This window comes from Parasteatoda tepidariorum, chromosome 4, assembly GCF_043381705.1.
Source record: "Parasteatoda tepidariorum isolate YZ-2023 chromosome 4, CAS_Ptep_4.0, whole genome shotgun sequence".
Lineage (NCBI taxonomy): Eukaryota > Metazoa > Arthropoda > Arachnida > Araneae > Theridiidae > Parasteatoda > Parasteatoda tepidariorum.
Genome location: NC_092207.1, coordinates 61,036,777 through 61,047,491, shown reverse-complemented (window position 1 = coordinate 61,047,491; position 10,715 = coordinate 61,036,777). Strand labels below are relative to the sequence as shown.

The 10,715-nt window shown below is 30.5% G+C and overlaps 1 protein-coding gene across 1 annotated transcript in view; it reads right to left on the bottom strand.

Annotated features, from left to right (window-relative positions):
• Window positions 1–10,715, bottom strand: part of LOC107447298 (uncharacterized) — a 218,563-nt gene that overhangs the window by 170,106 nt on the left and 37,742 nt on the right. The window lies entirely within an intron of this gene.

Sequence of the window (10,715 nt, the reverse complement as noted above, 5' to 3'; positions counted from 1 at the left end):
AGATAGATAGATAGATAGATAGATAGATAGATAGATAGATAGATAGATAGATAGATAAATAGATAACCAATATTCAATTTCATTCAAAAATGTCGTAACAAAGCATCATTTCTCAAATTGTATTCTCTCTCTTTTGTTTTTATTCTACAGATAATTGAATAAGAATCATATCCGTTTCGAATCTTTCTAGAGAATTTATGAAAATATTTTTTTCTTCGATTGAAATATGTTACAAGAAATAAATATTATTAGATGTCTCTATAGAGGAGTGAAAAATAATTCATCAAACATTCCGAATGCATCAGACCTTTTTTTTTCTGAAAATATAGACTTTCGAATCTCCAAATAAATTATTTATCGTTTTATTTTCAAGAAAGCTAAAAAGCTACTTCGTGCATCATAAAAGATGAAACATTGTTAAATTCCAGTTTCAAAACTATTTCTTTCTTGGGATTTAATGATAAAAATTTCACGTTTTCTTTAATAGGGGAAGGTATTTTGACTGTAAATTCTTTATGAGGAACGAAAAATGCAATCAAGGATAATTCATTTTAAGAAAACTTCATTAGGTTGTTTTTGAATTATTCTACTCTGACAAATTACGCTAATTAACTTCTTGTTCGAAGTTTTCATGTTGTATTTAAAAACATGTCTTAAATATCATTTTGAAAGAAAGTATTTTAAGTTGAAATAACAAGTTATTTGTGTTTAAGCTTCTTCTCCACATTTAAAATACGTAATTCATACAAACAAGTTAAATAATTTTTTCTTTTATGTCCTTTTAAAAGATAAATCATTAATTCAAGTTAGTTAAATATACTGCTTTCTCCGATTTTATTAAGTAGGCAATAAGAAAATATTTTCTGATTAACTAAGCTACCTTTCACAAAATCTTGAAAGATAAAAAGATATATTATTTTCCGACTTCTGTATATATAAGCTTTAATATCTTTTAGTTTTTATAAATATTCTTTTAGGTCAATAATAAATAATTATTTTTAATATGACAAAATAATATAATTATATAAAAACTGCTTTTTGATATACTAAGTTAGCTTTCGTATAATCTTGAAGGAAACAAACGGTAAATTCCTGCATATTTTCTTCAGTTTTTTTAGCTTTTTTGTATATAATTACAGTATTAGAAACATTATTTAGTGCTTTTTTTAAAAAAAAAATACAAATAAATAGACTGTAAAGAAACAAAATTAAGTATTTAAGGAAAAGAACCATATTTCCAAATGGTGATGGTGGTAAAATTTGGTACATGCAAACAGGAGGCAGATAATTCGATTACTTTTAGGCTTTTTTTATTTTTCATTTAAGAAACATTCTTTAATATGTCAAACAAAGCCTCAATAAAATCTCTACTGAAATGTTTTCATTTGGTTATTTAAAAATACAGTTTCTACTCGGTGAAAAAAATGTAGTAATATAAAGACATATCTGGCTAAAACAAAAAACCATACTTCTGATTTCTAAATCAAAATGTATGATATCTAAACCTTTTATTTTATAATATTTCCGTTCCTATGGTAACGATTTGCTGTAAATTCTATTTTTCAAAGCTGTTGTTACCACATATTTAGTGAAATTTACAAAATAGAAATGTAACCGAACAAATGGTTTTTATGCCATGCTCTAAGACAGAGGTTCCCATCCGTCTGTTGCTCCCCTCACATTTATCTATTTTTAATTAAAAATCGTTGCATTTGAGCATCAATAAAATTGAATATATGCAAAATTATACCTGATTTTAATTTAAATTAAAATGTAAATAATGGAGCAAGTTTATTCAGTCTCTTTAGAAATTTTTTAAAAAAAATTCCCTTTAACTTTTTTTTTATAAAAAAGAGGAGATACTTGAAACGAAAAAATTGAAGCAAGATTAATGTTTTCTAAATTAATTTTTTTAAATGTAATCTGGAAAAATTGAAAATGTTAGCAACTAAAATGAGAGAAAAAACTGAAAATTCAATTGTTTATTATTACCTCTTGCCTTGTGTTTGTTAGATTTCAGTTAAGGTAACTATCTGACTAGTAGTGAAAAACAAGTTATTGGACAAAATGTTTGAAATTGAAATAATTATAAATTTTGAATGTCTCTACTCTTAGCTTTCAAAAAATGCTTGATCTTTGCTTGTTCTTCATTTATTTACGAAGTTATAGCAGTTTTTGTGCAAGGTGATAACAGGAAATAGACTAGTGATTTTAAGCGTTTAAATGCATTTATCTCAAAATCAAATTTTATCACATTTTACCCCACCTTCAGCACTATATCTCATGTTATTTTTAAAATAATTTTCTACAATTTTTCATGAGTGCTTATGATGATGGCAGACTTGTTTTCAACTACAAACTAAGAGCAAAAAGTAAAATGTCATTTCTTACACATGTTTTTTTCGCAAAGTACAAAAATTGATCATTGATCCCTAACTCAGTACTATATAGGGGAGAGTCAGGTAGCCCCGCCCACTGTCAATTTCATATGTATAGAATATTTTTTCAAATCAATGGGCCATCGGACATTAACTGTTATATTAAAAAAGATTATTTTCAAAGTTTCAAGTATTTATGCAGCTGTTAACATGGTAAACAATAGTTCTGAAAATATGTTGAATACAGTAGTCATGAAATTAAGAAAAATTGGTTGAATATTTCGATTAAACTTCATTTTAATACTAAAAAAATATTTTTTTCTATACATACAGCATTAAAGTATGTAGTCTTAAGTTTAATTTGTGCGAAGAAAGAAGTTTATATGTGAAAAATTGTTCGAGTAATTACAAATTTACAAAAAAATTGGATTTCGGGTAGCCCCGCTCACATGAATGTCGGGTATCACCGCCCAATTTTATTTCGTTGATAAATGTGCGGTAGCAGAGATTATTACTTTATTGTTTCAAATTTGAATGTTATATGCATTTTTAACAACAATTATTATTGTTATTAAATGATAGAATTCACTATAAGTATATAAATATGTAATAAGTAAAATAATTTTGAGATAAAAATGATAAATGAGGTTTATCTATTGTCAATACATTGGTCACTTTCATTTACACCTGAAAAAACAGTCAAAAAACGCAATTTTTGTAACTGGGCGGGGCTACCCGACACATTTTGAAAAGAGCTGAAAAACATGTTTTTTTAAATTTTTATTTTTTTTTTTTAGGTTAAACTACTCTATTCTTGATTTATTCTTTTTGCATTATTTAATTAGATGGTAAAACAATAGAAACATACAAAAATATTGATTTACTCAATATTATACAGAAATATAAGCAATACTCTTTAAGTGGGCTTCTACCCGACTCTCCCCATCACTTGCTTTTAAGATAATAATTCAAAATAAAGTTGATACCCTCTTTAATAAAAATCTTCAAAGGATTTTTTATTTTGAGCGATCGAAATGTTTTTACAGTGCTTAGCGTAAATGCAAAAAATGCCTTTTTTGACCTAAACATTGCCATCTAAAAAACAAAAAATAAAATAATAATTTTTTTTTACTGGTTATATATGTTTTTATACATAATAAAAAAAAATAAACTAGTCTTATAAAATTTTATATTAATATTTTTTTTAAAAAAAAAGTTGTCGAAACGAGTCGGTTACCTTAAAGCTAGAATACCAGGCTTTATGTTTGCCAGATTTTAGCATAGGTCTCCTTTAAAGTAAATGTTCAACCAATTTCTTTATTTTTTGAGAATCTTGACTACTGAATTAAATGTTCTTTCTACTAATTATGTAGACGAGATGAGAAGCGCTTGGTTTTTTTATTATTATTAATTGCATTTGTTTCTTCTATTGAATCGCCCCTGATCACCCACTCGAGGATTATCGCCAACTTTAGGGTGATAGGTTGACAACCACTGCTCTAAAGTATGACGATAAAAATATCTAGTTTTACTTTTTTCCATCAGTCTTTCTGGATCTGTTGGTTAATGATTGATATAATGTTGGACTGATTGACGTGCTGACTGACGCACGCTTTCAATGTCGTCTACCATTTCTTTACTTTTAATAAAAAATATCATCGTCAGCATATTTTAGAGCAATTTTTATTTTTTTTAGAAGGAAATAGCTATATTTTTTTATTTTTGTGTATCTTCCATTATTTCAATTTGTTTCCTTTTATAATAAGCAACAGCATTTGTTTTTACTTGTATGCGTTAAACTCTTAGAATCACAAAAGAATCTTACAACTTCTGAAAATATTAGTAAGAATGAAATCATGTCGAAGATATTTCTACTCGGTTATGCATACAGCTTTTATTCAAAACGGTATTCTATTCCAAGATATAGTTCAGTTTTGCTATCGAATTTCCTAAACAACTTGAACCCAAATGGCACTCCTGAAATATATAAGTTTCGTTTACCTTGCATGCGTGCGTGATATTTGCTTTTTTAACTTATTTGGCATAGCATGATTCAATTTTTTATGCATGAAAGCTATTCTATCTTTCGAACAGTAGTTTCTGGAATAAAAATAGTAGAAAATTTGAATTTTTCTTCACTTCTCCTCCTCTAGGTATTCTTGGAAACTTAAAATAAGAAAAATATTTTATAGAATATAAATCCTTTAATTTCAGATTTTAAATAAAAAATCTGTACATGATGAGTTGTAATCTTTTTCTTCGTATATGATGTTATGCCAGTACATCAAATTTTTAACTTGTTCTGAAAAAAATATTTTTCGACTCATTGCTCTAATTATTTATCATATTTGAAATTTTATAAACGGTTACTTTTAAAGGAGCGATAGAAAAATAAATTTTCTTATTGGTAGCTAGTTATGAGTAACAGTTATTTTTAAAGATTTATTTTTTGTATACCTTTTATTTTATTTATTAATGGTTTATTTTTACGTGCAAATGGTTTATTTTTATGTATACATGGTTATTTTTGTAGGAGTTGGAGAAAAAAAATTTATATTGAGTAGCTAGTTATAAGTTAATATATTTTATAACCTCTGATACATTTCACAATCTTTACCAAGTAGATGATGTAAACAATAATCTATTGAAATTTGGACCATTTGCAGAAAACAAGAGAAATTCTGAGTATATAAAGAAAATTTTTCTATTGTAGATGGGTTTTTTTGAGAAACACAAAGCTGCATTCTTGATACAGAAAAAAAAAATATTTTACTGTTACTCAATTGTCGAACAACCTTTTCTCGTTTTGTTTTTTCTAACAATGAATAGACTTTATCAACAAACCATGTATTATTTCTCTTTTGACGGTTACTCACTTGTCTAACCACCTTGTTTCGATTGGTTTGGCTAACAGTGAAAAGAATTCGACATCAAACCGTAAACCATAAACAGTTTCTGCAGACATTTCTTTTATCAAGATCACTGCAGTAAGTGCAGGACTTAATCGAAATGTTAACATGCGTACTAAGGACTAGATTTTAACTTCGATTATCTTCATCAAAGGTGAGCATTCTTTTCTTATTTAAATTATAAATTTTTCTTTTATGGGCGAAACGATCAAATTGTATTTTTAAATTTTATACTTGTTTAATTTTCAGTTGTAATTAAAATATCTTGCATCACCCAGAAGACGTGCGTGAATCAAATTTAGATAAGAGTATGACAACAAGCAGATTAAATGAAATACAATAAATTCAAAATATCCCTTAGTAGTTAAGGTTGGAAAAACTACATGGTTGATGAGGTTAGAAAAAAAACATGGTGTTCGGTCTTACGCGAAACGCCATCTGTTGTAATTGTTTCGAACTAGTCAGTTGCTCTTGAATTCTTGTTTGAGTCAGTCGTGGTTACCATTGCAATAGTGCAATGATTTTGGTTTGATTATTTACAATTGTTAAATAAAGGATTGTTTGTTAAACTTCTAGTATTCAATGAACCAGCTCATTGTGTACAATCGTGTACATAATAAAGTGATCCTAGTAAAGCCGGAGACGTCGTACTTTCGGCTTGTTGTGGAATGCGTAGTTTCATTTCGTTTTCTTCATAATGAGCAGAACTGATGAAGAAGACAAGAAATCTGAAAAGACTGTGCTTCGTCGCAGAAAGGGTTATTTGAAAAGTCAAATAATCAAATTAGAGCCATTTGTTCGTGAGAAAGCCGAAACAGCTGGACTATTATTGCTTCAATGCAAATTAGAAAACGTTTCGGATACTTGTGATAAACTAGAGAAAATAAATTTTGATTACTATACCACCCTCGATAAAAAAGATTTGCCCAATTATGAAACTGAAACGGACAGTTTAGAAGAATCTATAGAACATATAAAGGTAAGCTTGCAAACCCTTATACTTAAGTTTCAACATAATGAAGTTAGAGGTAAAGATTCTATTGTAACTAAAATGAATTTGATACCAGATATTAATTTGCCTACATTTAATGGATAAGTTGAGCATTGGTCAAGCTTTAAACAACAATTTCATAGTTTATTTCAAGTGGCAGAGGTGAATTGACATGTTAAAAAGCAAAAACACAGGAACAAAACAAGAAAGTAAAAGTCATTTCCTCAGGAGCGCTCTTGCTTCCCAATATCGCTCGGTAGACGACGAGGGCCCTGCAGCACAGACTGCCATCCAAAACAGCTTTACAGAGGTGTTTTGCAGCACAAAAAACAATAGGGATCAGGTGCCAGTCCTAAACGAAACAGGTTTGCGGCTAGGCAGTCATGTCCGGTATATAGTCGAAACTGAGCCACCGCTTCGCGGCGCGACCAGTCTGGAATGGTGTTCTGTCGAAGATCTCTCCACACTTTGATTTTTACCCTTTCTGACAATTGGTGATGGAAATACCCATTGATTTTTGATCTAACAATCCTTTTTAAGGTTGAAAAGGGGACTGGGCTACTAAGAGCCTGGAGAATTCTTGTACCTCTCATTGCCAAAACATCAGCCCTCTCATTTTCTGCAATATCACAGTGCACGGGAATCCATTGTAGGGCCACAGTTTTACCAAATTGGTGGAGTTTACGTATCGCATCCTGACATTTTAGAACGTCTCAAGTGGAAGGGCAATGCATAGATTCAATCAAGCAAAGCGCCGCCTTCGAGTCTGAAAGGATTACCAGATTTGAAAAAGTCTCAATAAAACAAAAAAGCTGTTCGAGAGCAACACAGATAGCAACAACTTTCCCGTCAAAAGCAGATCTATATTGGCTTTTGATAGTTTGATATCTAATAATTCTTCATTGTCTGATTTACAAAAGTTGATTTATTTGAGATCATCGCTTAAGGGCGATGCTAAACATATAGAAACTAGTGAAGATTCATTTGAATCTTTAATGAAAGTTTTAACTGATAGATATGAGAATAAGCGTATTGTGGTAAATAGTTATATTTCTAATATTTTGAACATAGAAAAGTTATCGTATGATTCTTTAAAGACATAAGAAATCGTATCGATGTGTTAAACCGTAATTTAAGAGGTTTAAAACTTTTGAAATTAGAAAGTAACGAATCATGCTATCAATTGCTAATGAATATTATTCAACAAAAAGTAGATAAAAATACACGTAAGGAATTCGAAATGTCTCTAACAACTTCTGATTTGCCCGAATGGGATAAGTTTTTGGACTTTCTTCATAAAAGAGCTCAGTTATTAGAGAATTTACAAGGCATGCAGCTAAATAAATCGAAACTCCATCGCGTAAATAAAAGTAAATCCTTTATTCTAGAATCTAGTTAGAAATGTTTGTTGTGTAAAAAACCGCATTAACTGCATAATTTTCTTTTATTTTTGGATCTTTCCCCCTTAAAAAGGTTTGAAGAAGTTAAAAAATTAAGGCTTTGCATTAATTGTTTTGGTAGTAATCATAAACTTTCTAATTGTTTTTCGAAAGTTTGTCGTAAATTTTATAACTGTAAACATCGCGATTTACTTCATAGAGATAATTCTCGCCCGCTTGAGACAATTAAATCAAGTTCAGATATGCCAAAACAATGCCCCACCCTGGCGCCAAATGTAATGAGTAATATTTCTGAAGCCGGTGAAATTGCTGACTCGGAGAAATCGAAAGAGACTAGCGTTTCCCACGCATTCTCAATTCGTAGTATAAATAGTAATAAATTAGTTCATTTTATCTACTGCTTTAATTAACATCTGGAGTCGCCGCTATCACCTAACCCAGCGGTCGGCAAACTTATTAGCCAAAGAGCCAAATATGAACATTACAGCAATTTTTAAAAAAATTGGGAGCCAAATCTGCTTGTTTAGTAAACTTTTATTACACTAAATAAGTAGTATACTAAATAAAACTAAATTTCATACTTAATAAATATTTATTAATGCGAACAATGTGCTTGCATCTCCTTGGAAAGTTTGAGTAAGTCAGGTTTGTATGTTGTTGTTTTTAATTTTAGGCATGATTCCAAGTTCTCATCAATAAGACGACTTCTCAGTTTACTCTTGACAATGTTCATACTTGAAAAAGTTTCTTCGCATATATATGTAGAACCCAAAAGGGAAAGAGCACCAAACGCAAGCTTTCTCAGCTGATCGTAAGAGTAAGGAATACTATTTATTCCAAGCGTTGAAAATGATCGTGTCTTCCTTCTCCAGGTCATTCAAAGCAGACCACTTGTGCTGTGAACTAAGATGAAATTTTTTCTTCTCCAATATTTCCATTTCAACACAAAAACGTTCGAATTTAGAGAGCCATGTATCTCCTTATTTTTTAAATCCAGCAATTGTGTTTCAAAGCTACCAATGTCAATTTCAAAAGGAGAAAATTTCAACTCTGTTATCGTAGCATTAAGAGGATTTTTGACAAATGCTAAAGTTGCTCTGCTGTTTTTAAATTCCTGAAACCAGCTGAGAAATGCTTCCCTCATATTTAAAATTATTGTTTTAAAATGGTGTTTATCAATAGAGGAATTATTTTCTTGGCAATGCTTCAGCAGGCTCGGAAAGTGAAACGATGTTTCCCTTTCAAAATCCAGAGCAAAAATGGATAATTTGTTTTCGAATGTTATTACTTCTTCTAACGTCGAAAAAATTAAGTTTCCTTTCCCTTGTAGTTTACGATTAAGCTGATTTAGATGAGACGTAACGTCTACCATGAAATAGAAGAATTTTAATTTATCAAAATAAGAAGTAATTTTTTCTTACCAAGTTTTTTTTTAAATGAAAATATTATTGCTCCTTCCGTGGATATTTGCGCCAGAGCCGCACTTAAGGAGCTAAAGAGCCACATGCGGCTCTGGAGCCGCACTTTGCCGACCACTGACCTAACCGCTTAAAAATAAATATGTTTTAATTAGAGCAGTGTTGGACAATGGCAGTTAATCGAATTATTTAAATTCTGATACTTGTTTTGATTTGGGGTTGAAGCGAGAAAAAATAAACATTTCTGTTAGTGGATTGGGAGAGAATAAAATGAATGTTAAGTGGAAGGCGACTTCTTTGATTTGTAATAAGGAATTATCTTTTGCTTCGCAGGTTGAATTATTAGTAGTTCTTAGAATTACGGGCTTGATTCCATCGACTCCTATTAAAATTAGTGAGCATTTAATTCCTGATCGTGCGTTATTAGCTGATCCAAATTTTGAGATACCGAGTATAATAAACATGATTATAGAAGCTGAGCTCTTTTATGATATTATAAAGGAAGGAAAAACCAGAGTTTCTCCTAATTTGTTATTCCAAAATTCTGCTTTTGGTTTCATAGCAACAGGTAAGGTTCATGAGAACAATTTAAATTCCTTTTGCGGTTTAACATATACCTCTGAAAATATTGAAAGTTCTCTTCAGAAATTTTGGGAAATCGAAAGTGTTTCGTCAGATATGCTTACTGGTGAAGAAGAATATTGTGAAAACTATTTTTTAAAAACTCATTATCGCAACGAATGTGGTAGATATGTGGTTCAAATGCCACTCAAAAAGGATCCCCAATGCTTAGGTGATTCAAAGAAACTAGCTTTAAATAGATTGAATAATATACAGGGTGTCTATAAAAGAACTCCGGGGTTTTAAAAATTCATATCTCACTAACTATAAAAGATAGCAAAATTTAGTCGATTTCTCTGAAAAGAGTAGCTCAAAAAGTTTTGCTCATACCAATTGGGAATGTTTGTATCAAGTGTTGGCGGCGCTACAGGACGTTGACCTTGAAATGACGTCGCGAAATTTGAAATGATGGCGACTCCGCATCAAAATGCTCATTGTGTTATTTGGCTCATAGAAACGAAGTCTTTAGTTACCGTACAAAGAAACTTTCGACGTAACTATGGTGTTAACCCGCCTTTTGACAAAACCATTCGTCAATGGTTCGGTGCATTTAAGGAAACAGGAAGTGTTTTGAAGCAAAAGTCGCCGGGTAGGCCGAGTGTGTCTCAAGAGAAAGCGTTAAAAAAACTTGAAGTTACTAAGTGTTAAAAAAAACTTGAAAATGTAAGCTTTTCAGTCATGTATAAAACATGTATGTATGTTTTTTATTTCATTAAAATATTTTGCCTCAAAACCCCGGAGTTCTTTTATAGACATCCTGTATATAGAAAGTTAGACTCCAATCCTGAACTTTGCAACTTATATAAAGACTTTATGCTTGAATATCAAAATTCAGGACATATGCAAATGGTTGATACCGATATTAATGTAAACGCTAGTTATTATATTCCCCATCTTGGCGTACATCGCCCTGACAAAACTACAACAAAATTGCGTGTTGTTTTTGATGCTAGAGCGCAAACATCGAGTGGTGAATCACTTAACTCAGTACAAATGAA